The following is an 11,300-nucleotide window of genomic DNA, read 5'->3' as shown; positions in this document are numbered from 1 at the left end:
CGAGTGGGCCGCGCTGCCCGGATGGACGGCCTGAGCCGGGAGCGCATTGGCCAGGCCCTGCGGCCGCTGAGTGTGTGCGGGAGCCGGGCGGGGGGCGCAGCGAGGCCGGTGAAACGGGAAGAGGTGTAGGGGGGCGGCCGGCCGGTCCCGCTGTCACTTGCCTGCGACCCCCGAGGGCGGCTGGGTGGGGGCTGCGGAGGCTGCGGGCGTGGGGGGCTGCGGTAGCGCATCCAGTCGCCAGCCTGAACCCCGAAGCCGGGATGCCCTGCCCCAGCCCCCAGAGTCCGCGCGTCCCCCCGGGCGATGGGGCAGGAGGGGGCGGACGCTAGCGGTCTGAGCCGGCGCGGCCCGGCCCTTTCCGGGGCCTTGTAGCTCCCCAGTCCCGGAGCCGGCCGGAATGTGCCTAGTCACGGGGCCGCTCTCGGGGGAGCTGAGGTCTTCTGCGGCCGGCCGAGACCTGCGCCCCCCGCGGCCGGGGCTCCCCGCGGGGCGGCGCGCTCACCCAGCCCCGCCGTCTGCGGGCGCCTCTCCTCCCCGTAACCCGTGCGTGCGGTCCGGCGCGGAAAGCGATGTTCTAGAAAACCCAGCTCACGGGGCGGGGCGGGGGGGTGGGTAGGGGAGAAAGTCACAGAGACCCCCGGCGGGTTCAGAAGCCTCGACGTGCGGCCGGCCGGCCGGGCTCCACCGCTCCTAAGGGCCAGGCGAAGGGTCGGTGTGGGTGACCCAAAGTTGTCCCCTTGTCACCGCGTTAGAAAGTGCGGACGAGGTCCGGGAACTCAGATGTGAGGACTCGGGTTTGTTTGGAGAGCGGCGCAGCTCCGTGGCCCACGCTCGTGCAGAGCCTCGGCCGCGGGTGACAGCGGCCGGTTGGCTGTCACAGCGGCCCTCAGTTGGCCCTTTCCTGCCTGGTAGCGTGCGAGCCTGTTCGTGCGGGGGCCGAGGGACAAGTTGGAGCTGTGGATCTGTTGCGCAATTGTTATCCCCCCCCCCCTCGCGGCCTTGTCTTTGGATTTGGCATGACAGATGTGCAGTTCCAAAATGTGTAAGGCAGGATTTTCTGTTCTATTCTGTCTGTCCCGGGTAAGAGGAGAGTAGAATGTCTATTGTTCTTTGGCTATTGCTAGGTTTTTGTGATTTCAACTGTTATTTCCCCCAAGGGTCCTGTATAGTTTTTTGTTGGTTTGTTTCAGGATTTGCCCCCTCAGTTCCTTCGCTTGTTCCTCTCCTTTTGTAAGAGCCTGAGGGTAAGACACTTGTGGTTTAGAACACTTGATAGTAAGTTTTATACATTCTTGTAAAAGTGAAAAAGAAAAACTTGGTTCACACTTCGCAGGAACTTTTAAAGGAGTACTTTTTGGATTTTTAGGCATACTAATTGGATTTTTAAGGTAAAATAAAGTTCAATTCGAGGAAAAATGCAACTTCATAGGACAATACATTTGTTTATGCTCTTAAATGTCAGGTTTTAGGCAGATCTCAGATATGTGGTAAAAAGTTTTGTCCTTGTTGTTTTTTTTTTTTCTTTTCTTTTTGGGTCGATTGTGGGGCTTGAACTCTGCCTAGGCGCTGTCCCTCAGCTTTTTTGCTTAAGGCTAGCGCTTGACCACTGTGAACCTCTGTGTCACTTCCAGCTTCATGGTTAATTGGTAATAAGAGTCTCACTGACTTTCCTCCTCAGATTGGCTTTGAGCCATGATCCTCAGATCTCAGCCTCCTAAGTAGCTAGGATAGCGGATGTGAGCCATTGAAGCCTAAAGCCGTGGTAAGGTTTTAAGTTACTGACAGTGCATTAAGTATACCTTTTTTCCTCCTCGAAGTTATTTATATTATTTATATAATATTATTTATATTAAACATGGTCCCAGAAACGATTAAGATTTTTATTCTCTTGATTCTCATTAGTATAAAGAAGAAAATTAGTACTTTTTGATTGTCTGCTGTTCATTAGCAATCTATAGGAATGCTTATTTGGCTGAAGGATACATAGTGTAAATGAACTTCGGTCTTTAAATTTTTCTCTGTTCATAGAACAGCATATCATATACAGAAATGCATAAAATATGTACTGATTTCTCTTACATGTGAATTTTTCCATTCATAAGGCATTTCCACCTTTGAAATCAGACAGGAAAGCTGGGGATGTGGCTTAGTGGTAGAGTGCTTGCCTAGCATGCATGAAGCCCTGGGTTTGATTCCTCAGTACCATTAACAACAACAAAAGCTAGAAGTGGCACTGTGGCTCAAGAGGTAGAGTGCTAACCTTGAGCAAAAGAAGCTCAGAGACAGTGCCCAGGTCCTGAGTTCAACCCCCAGGACTGGCAAAAAAAAAAAAAATGACATCAGTGTACATATTTGAAGAGTAGGAAAAGTTAAATGTAGAATCAGCTTCATGTCTATTAAAAATTAAGTTTGTAGTCCAGAAGGAATTGAATAGAGCTGAAAGTTTTAACCAAAAGTCAGAGAAACTCCAAAGTGGCGTGGTTCTAATACATAACTTTTCACTCTGAAGATGGTAAGAGGAGGGGAGGTATAGTGTGGGAATATAATAGAGGGGGATGAACTTGTGTCAAGTACACTGTACTCATTTATAGAATTATTAATATATGCTAATTTAAATTTTGTTAAGAAAAGAGAATATTGTTAAGCAGCACAATAAGGAAACCCAAAGATTTTGTGTCTCCATTAGATAGAACTGTCTATTACTTTCTGAGAGATGTCTTAGAGAGATTCAAATAGTTTGGAAGATAAAGGATGAAGCTGATTTTGGACTAATGAGATTATTTTTAAATAGACACAAAGAGAAAGGCTCATCTTCAGAATGAATATTAAGCGAAGAACAACTTGTTTTAAATGTGGAAAATCTTTTGAGGCCTTGTGGGGGTTAAATGCACTATTCTTACCAGTCTTTCTGCCTTAAAAATAACTAGGACCATTTTGAAGCATCTTTCTTGTTAACCTGGGTCCTTAAAAACAAAGCTATCAAGCAACCCTTCTTTTTTTAGGATTACTAGGAAGAGTTGAAAGCCAAATACATTGTTTTTTGGTAATGTTTATTTGTTTATTTATTTAGTTTGTTTGTTTTGGGTCCAGTTTTTGGTAATGTTTATTTGTTTATTTATTTAGTTTGTTTGTTTGTTTTGGGTCCAGTCGTGGGGCCTGAGCTCTTGGCGAAGGCGCTGTCCCATAGCTCTTCAGCTCAAGGCTAGCGCTCTACCACTTGAGCCACAGCGCCACTTCTGGCTTTTTTTTTCTGCTTATGTGGTGCTGAGGAATTGAACCCAGGGCCTCATGCATGCAAGGCAAGTGCTCGACCACTGAGCCACCTTCCCAGCCTCGGTAATATTTATTTTTATTTGAGATTAATTATACTTAACAAAGCTGCATAAGAAAAGAAGCCCTTATGGATTACAGGCACTTTTGTCCCCCCCTAGATTTGTCCTCTGACTTGACTGAAGACATTTAAAGGGGATTTTGCATAAATACTTCATCTTTAATTTTTCCTGAACCCAGGTTAACTTTTCAGCAGACAAGAAGAATTTGGCACCAAGATAATAGATAAGTTATTGGGTATTTCTCTACATGCCAGGCAATATAATTTTCTCATGCATAATTTCACAGTAACCATACAGGAAATACTATTGTCTCAGGTTTCCAGGTTAGGAAGGAGGCACAAAAAGAGAAGGCCAAGAATCTTCAAGCTTCTTGACCCAGTTGTTGAGTGGCTGACAAGATTCAAACCCAGATAGCTTGACTCCCGGGATTCTAAATGACCACTCCCTAAACTGGACCCAGAGTAGTTAGAGTTTAAGCAGGTATAAAAGCTCTCCCTTTCCCTGAGGAAAAATTGAAAGGCAGGAATGAAAAAAATGAATGTCTATACCTTTTCCACTTAGCAGAACTGTTAATAATAACTATGAGAGGAGGAAGGTGGACCCTGTTAATTATAGTGAGAGGGAATAAAACAACCATGTACTTGCCTCCTGTATTTCTCAAAAAAAAATAGACATAGGTGAATTTTATCTAGGTAGGCAGGACTATTTCATAATACAACAGTCATTTTTAAAATTCCAGGATTTCAGTGGTGGTTTTCTAACTTACATTTGCCAGTGACTGTGTTCTTCTATTGAATCTCTTAGCTACTAGAGCCTTTGCTTTTATTTGCCTTGTTAGTTGGTACATTCTCCAGTTCCACTGACTTTTTGTTGTTGTTGTTCGTGGGGCTTGAACTCTGGGCCTGGGCGCTGTCCCTCAGCTCTTTAGCTCAAGGCTAGTGCTCTACCACATGAGCTACAGTGCCACTTCCGGTTTTCGGTGGTTTATTGGACATAAGAGTTTCACAGACTTTCCTGCCCCAGCTGGCTTTGAACCATGATCCCCAGATCTCAGCCTCCTGAGTAGCTAGGATTGCAGGCATGAGCCACCGCCCAGCCTCCACTGCCTTTTTTATGTTTAAGTATTTTTATGTTGAAGTAGTTACCCAAATTAAGTTTTGGCTCAAGTGGTAGAATGCCTGCCTAGTAAATATTAGGCTTACTACCAAAATAAGTTTTATAATGAGGATATGTTGAACAGTGGTATTGACTGCTAGGGTTAAACTACTTTGAAGGAAAGTAGGTAGAACAGAGCGGGATTTGACTTGAAAACAGCTAGCAGAAATCAGTTGGCTCAAATTAAATACTAATTCTGTTTTGGCACTTCTGAATTGGAGCAAGCATAAGGATTCAAGTCTATCTGGTTGAAGTTTACTTAGTGCTTTGAGAGTAGTACATTTCAAAATCATTTTATAGTGTTTATTTTTTAATTGTTTTAGAAATTATTGTCTGATTTTTCTGAATTAAATGTGCTATAGGACTTTGATCAACAAATATTACTGCAATTTTATTGCTACTTGTTTTTAAATAAGTGCCAACAAACATTGAAAAGACTTTAAACTTATAGGCCAGCACTTCTGCGGTTATTACTGGTATGTTTCCTGGAAATGAAAAGTTAAAAATTGCCAAGTATCAGTTCATGCCTAAATCCTAGTTACTCAGGAGGCTGTATCTGAGGATTATGATTCAAAGTCAACTGTGGGCAGGAATATCTATGAGAATATCTAACCAGCAAAAAGCCAGAAGTGCAGCTCCAGTTTAAGTGGTAGTATCCTGTCTTAAAATTGAATTTTTATGTCTCAGCTCCTACCACAGCAACTTAATGGATTGCATTAATAATTTTAAGAACTCTTGAAGGATAAGAACCATTTCTAATCCATCATTACAGCAAATATGCTATAATTACCTGTGTGTTGCAGAGCCTCATATCTGAAAGTCTTTGTGTATGTGTGCACATACATGTTGAACACTAATAATTTAACCCAGGGCTTTGTGCACACTAGGCAAGGGTTTAACCACTAAACTACAGCTCTAGACCTAAAAGTCTTTCTGTGTGTGTGTTAGCATGCCACCTTACTTGGCCCAGACGATGGTTGTAAAGAAGACAAATCCAGGACATAAGTAGGATTTGAAGCACCATGTCCATCAAGACTACTCTTTAATATATCACAGCGTGTCAACAACTTGCATTCTGAAGAATCTGTTTTAAAATCCATTGGCAATGCTGAGTAGTCACTCCTTTTATATGAAATTAGAGATTGAGACTTTGGAATTTGTAGGATCAATAACAACTAACAAGATCTGACTAGTGATGTTCAAGTCAGAGAAGAAAAGTGAGTAGGAAAAGAAAAACAACAGGTTGTTCAGCTTTGATGTCATATGCTATCCTGAGTGTATTGCTTTTATATTTTGTATTATTTAGGCAGTTGTCTTCAATGGCCTTCAAGTATTTGTCTTAGATGTATGGTTGATTCTCCCTAGAGCTAGACTGTAAGCTTCTTGAGAACTAGGTGTACAGTTTATGTGAGATATAATTCGCATTCCATACAATTCACCCACTTAATTTGGCAGTTTAGTGTATTAGTAGTTGTACAACCCCATTGTTTATTAGTCCCACCAAAGACGTTCCAAATCCACTGCAGGGCTGGGAAGGTGGCTCAGTGGTAGAGCGCTTGCCTTGCATGCCTGAGGCCTAGGTTCGATTCCTCAGCACCATATAATCAAAAAGAAAAAAGCTGGAAGTGGCGCTGTGGCTCAAGTGGTAGAGCGCTAGCCTTGAGCTGAAGAGCTGAGGGACAGCACCCAGGCCCAGAGTTCAGGCCCCACGACCGGACCCAACAAAACAAAACAAAAAACAAACCCACTGCAGCCACTGCCCATTTTCTTCAAGTTCACAGTTGTTTTCTTCTACTATGGAGTTGCTTATTCTAGACATTTCACATAAATGTAGACCCACGTAATAGTTGCCTTTTTTGTGACCAGCTTCTTTGCAAGATGTTTTCAAAATTCAGTCTTATTACAACATGTATCCTAAGTCTTCATTACTTTGCATTACTGAATATTCCACTGTGTAAATAAACCATATTTAATTTGTCCACTCAGCATCAGTTGATGGACATTTCTGTTACTTCCATGCTTTATATTTCTTTTTGTTTCCTACAACAGTGGTTCTCAAACTTTGTTGTATATTAATCTCACCATTTGTGTTTACAATACTAATGTCCATGCCACACACTTCAATCAAAATGTTTGGGAATGGGCTTAGCTGCTATTGTTATGGATCCCTCAGTGTTGTCAATTTAGAAAAAAGCTCATTTAGATGTTTTGCTTAAATAATTGTTTTTATATTTGACCACTGTGATTAATGCCTAAATCTATGGACTATTTTTTAAGGTTTCTGGTGAATGTTTGAAATTCAGTAACCACAACTTTGAACACTATAAATACCTTGGGAGGATTTGGGTAATAACCTTGCTAAGGTTGTCCCCAAGTGAGTCAGAATTTTTCCATGTTTCAATAATGTGGCCTATGGGTAACCTGCAGGCTGGATTATTGGAGGATAGAATATGAAAAGTGAATGAGAATATAGGGCTTAGAGGCAAGGATAATGTGTTGGTTGGACTCTTAAGGCCAGGACAGAACTCTGCTGCACTCCAGAGTGTTCTATGTTCCTGGACTTCATTATCTTTCTCCATTACAAAGAACCTCTAAGTTTCAACAGTAATGTTTAGCAGCTCTATTTTTTGTTCAGTATCCTTCTGATAAACTCCAAGTATCCTGACTACAGTGACTACCTCTTGTACATCTCAGAATGGTTTTTGGTTCACACACTTGAAACTGAGGTCTATATTCCAAACGGTCTGCAAGTTGGGGAAACAAGGGAGGGTTACAACACAGTAGTCCTACTTAAAAGGCCTTGGTGTGTTGTAGATCTGAGGCCAGCCTAGTTACTAGCCCTCTGTGCTCACAGCCATCCTCCTCATTTCCCCACAGTTACCGGGCAGATCATGTTTGGTCTAACAAAAGTCATGTTCAGTGCCTCTCTGGTGGAATATATCCTGTATGGAGTCACTTCTCAGGGAGTTGTGATGAAATTCATGTTCTATTACTTTAAGATCTTGAAAATGGTATCTTAAATCTTATTTTCTCTTTAAAATTTTGTACTAGTGATGCACATGATATGTGTTTAAAAATCTTTCAAATAGAGAATTTCAGTGTTACATTTAGGCTGTATAGAATGTAATGTATATTTGTATTTTCTGGAGTGGATTCTTCTATCACATGTCCTTTCTTTCCTTGTCAGGCATGTAGTTTGACATTCAGCGTGGGATATATGAGATATATGACCTGAGTTTGGAGTTATTTTGATTGTGTATGTCAGTGACCATCCCACTAAAAAGGGAGTAAGGAGTTTTCCTATATTTCCAGGCTGATATTCTCTTTTTTGCTCTGCTTCAGTATAAACATGTTGTATCAAAGGAAGGCATTAGAACTAAAGTAGGAGTCTGGGAATGTGGCTGAGTGATAGAGTGCTTGCCTAGCATGCACTCTACCACTCAGGATGCACTCTACCACTCAGGGTTCAATTCTGCAGTACCACATAAACAGAAAAGGCTGGAAGCAGAGCTGTGGCTCAAGTGGTAGAGTGCTAGCCTTGAGCAAAAAGCAGCTCAGGGAAAGTGCCCAGGTTCTGAGTTCAAGCCCCAGGACTGGGGGAAGGGGGGAGGGAGAACTAAAGTGGGAATGATTTTGGTCATAGTTGCCTTCTGTGAGGAGAACAGGCACAGAGTAGAGTGATAGGATAAGGATGGATTATACTGCTACTACGGATTGTTTGAGGGCCTATGCAGGACCTCTATTCTTTCTTGCTTCCTTTTGTTATACCAGATCCACAAAGCCTTACTTATATGGCTAGAGTGTTAAAGAATGACATGTTTTCTTTTAACCCCCTGTCCTACAAGTTTTTTTTGTTTTTCACTGATCTTTTAAAATCCTGGCGATGAAGATTGAAGGTGTGGCTAAGTTGATCCAGGCATTGAGTGAAAGTGTCAGATACCGAGTTCAAGTTCCAGATTTGGACACACAAACAAATCCTGGTGATGAAAACTACCACTCCCAAATTAATTACAGTTTTATTTACTTTTAATAGGAAAAACTGTCAGTATTTGAAGAAACTGTTTTTGTTCTTGGTAATTCTCAGTAAAACATAATGAAATGATTTTTATCATATTGAAAAACTAATCTCAAGGGACTGAAACTGGACAATTTTAGTTTATGTCACTGGGAGTGGGGTGGTGAAAATGAGCAAGCCCAGGGCTGGGAATATGGCTTAGTAGTAGAGTGCTAGCCTAGCATGCATAAAGCCCTGGCTTCAATTCTGCAGTACCACATAAAGTGAAAAAGCCAGAAGTGATGCTATGGCTCAAGTGGTAGAGTGCTAGCCTTGAGCAAAAAGCTCAGGACAGTGGCCAAGCCCTGACTTCAAGCCCCAGGACTGATTTTAAAAAAACAAGACAAAAAACAATGACACAAGTTGTTCTCTCATTAGTTCTCAGGGCAGAAATCAGGCTTGTGGGTCTTTCTTTTCTTCCAGAGACAGAACCTCATGCTTCACTAGAAGTGCATGTTTGGGAGAATTGTTGGGGCAGTGGCTTCCCAACTGATCCAAGGGCCACCCCTAGTATGTAGCAGTTAGGGAAGTCTCCTAAGAACTAGGTAACCACCTATCACTTCTATTGACTTTGACAGGTAAAGTCTTTCCTCCCTGAGGGATATGAGTAGAAATAACTCCCCGAGGTAAAAATTTCTTATCTTCTCTGTTCTGTCCTGGCAAGACTCTTAAAAGTATGGGGCTCTTAGAGCCTGTGTGTGCTTTAGGTTTTCAAAGTTCACTTGATAACAATTGAGCAATCAAGCTTCAGTGATTGTGTGCTAGAGGAGATCGAGGAAACTACTTCATGTTGTCAACTCACTTCCTAGGTTTTATTTTATTTTGTTTTTTATTTTTTTGTCGGTCGTGGGGCCTGAACTCTGGGCCTGGGCGCTGTCCCTCAGCTCTTCAGCTCAAGGCTAGTGCTGTACCACTTGAGCCGTAAGTGCCACTCCCGGCTTTTTCTGCTTATGTGGTGCCAAGGAATCGAACCCAAGGCCTCATGCATGCAAGGCAAGCCCTCTACCACTGAGCCAACTCCTGCCCTCACTTCCTATGTTTTAAAGGGAGCCAATCTTTGGGGTTGTAAGAGATCTAATTACACCACCCCTCAATATCTGAGGGCCTGTGATTCTTAATACCGTGTAGATCCCAAAATTTATAGATGCTCAAATTCCCTGTTTAAAATAGTGCAGTACTGGCACATAATCTATGCAAATGTTCCCTTGTGTTTTAAATCATCTTTAAATTACTTATAATAAACTAGTTCAATGTAAATAGTTCTTACTGTATTGTTTAAGGAATAATAAAAAAATTGTATCATTCAGCATTCAGAGGTTTTTTTTAAGTATTTTCAATTTGAGGTTGCTTGAATCTATAAATGGGGAACCCAGAGATAAGGAGGGCTGACTGTAGAAATTTAATGAGAAAGAAAAGGAAAAAGAAATGAATGTGTATAGAAACTCTGCTAGTACTATATAGAATGAACATAAATGTATAGCCCTATATATTTTTTCTAACTTAATCTTGACATTAAGTATATGGTAGCCTCTCCATTTTTATAGTTTAAGTCACTTATTCAGGGCACACTGCTTACTGTGGCAGAATAAGGATTTTTAATGTCTATAATCCCTATCCTTCTTTTGTTTTACTCTTTCCCTCCTCCTCCCTGTCCTTTTCTATGGATGATGGGCATTTTGCTTGATGCTAAAAAAAATAAAATAAGAACTCCTTTACAGAATTTAAAATTCCTCCCTTTAGGATCTCATTCAAAATGGAGCTCTGTTGGCACTTGGACCCAACTTCTCTTTGAGTAGAGGGCTGTCCCCATTTCCTGATTCTTAGCATCATTATGGCTACCAAGAAGCACCCCACTCCTACCTCACACAATTCCAAATGTTCCCAGCTTGGTGGTGTCATCCTCAATGCAATCCTGGAGGATATAATTTCCAGAGAAAGTGCTAACCCTGGATGTCTCTGCTTGTTGCCAAAAAAGCTCAGAATCTTACTTCCTTGTTTTATATAGGTACTCCATCAGTACCAAATCTCCCCAGATGGATGCCTGTTAATTACTTTTATTCTCAAGGAAAGGTGGTAAAAGCAATGAGATCATAGAAAGTATATAGAAATAGAAAACTCTAGAGACCACATAGAATAGGTTCATTCTATTTAGTCAGGTAGAGTGACTTGTCCAGATTCCTTAACACAGAGAGCAATGTTATTTGATATGGCAATTGTTAGACTGATACCCAAGTCCACAGCTGCAAGGAGTTGGGCCTAAAAAGATAAACATTACCCTTTTAATTTTAATGTTTTAAGAAAACAATTTAACCAGGTACCCATGATTCACATCTGCAATCCTAGCAGAGACCTGAGGATCCTCATTTGAAGCCAGCCCATGCATGAAAGTCCATGAGACTTTTACCTCCAATTGACCACCAAAAAGCCAGTAGTGGAGCTGTGGCTCAAGTGTGCTTGCTTTGAGCACAAAAACTCAGGAACAGCACCCAGGTACTGAGTTCAAGTCTCAGGATGGGAAAGAATAAAGGAAAAAGTGTAGATTATGAAGGCAAAGTGGTTGTACCCATTTGTCTTTTCTTTGACCACGAGCCTAAGTGAAATAGTATCCTCTGAAAAATACATTTAATATCAGTAGTTATATTCCTATATTTTCCAAATCTTAAAGATCTTTCAGTGGACATTTTAAGATACTGTCACATTTATTCTGTTAAATCAGTTTTATTTTTACATTGAAGACACATATGTGAAGGAGTATGTAC

The 11,300-nt window shown here is 41.6% G+C and overlaps 1 protein-coding gene across 2 annotated transcripts in view; it reads left to right on the top strand.

Annotated features, from left to right (window-relative positions):
* Positions 1-596: 596 nt before the first annotated feature.
* The window catches only part of Nfe2l2 (nuclear factor, erythroid 2-like 2), a 31,415-nt gene continuing 20,711 nt past the window's right edge, over positions 597-11,300 (top strand). The window contains exon 1 of one of the 2 annotated variants that reach the window (XM_013030128.1): positions 597-708. The gene's annotated coding sequence lies outside the window, so the exon portion shown is untranslated. Of the gene's footprint in view, positions 709-832; positions 1,043-11,300 lie in introns of those variants that run through there. The other variant, XM_013030121.1, reaches the window with a different exon arrangement.

Source organism: Dipodomys ordii, unplaced genomic scaffold (assembly GCF_000151885.1).
Source record: "Dipodomys ordii isolate 6190 unplaced genomic scaffold, Dord_2.0 Scaffold5, whole genome shotgun sequence".
NCBI lineage: Eukaryota > Metazoa > Chordata > Mammalia > Rodentia > Heteromyidae > Dipodomys > Dipodomys ordii.
This window is presented reverse-complemented; position numbering and strand designations above follow the sequence as displayed.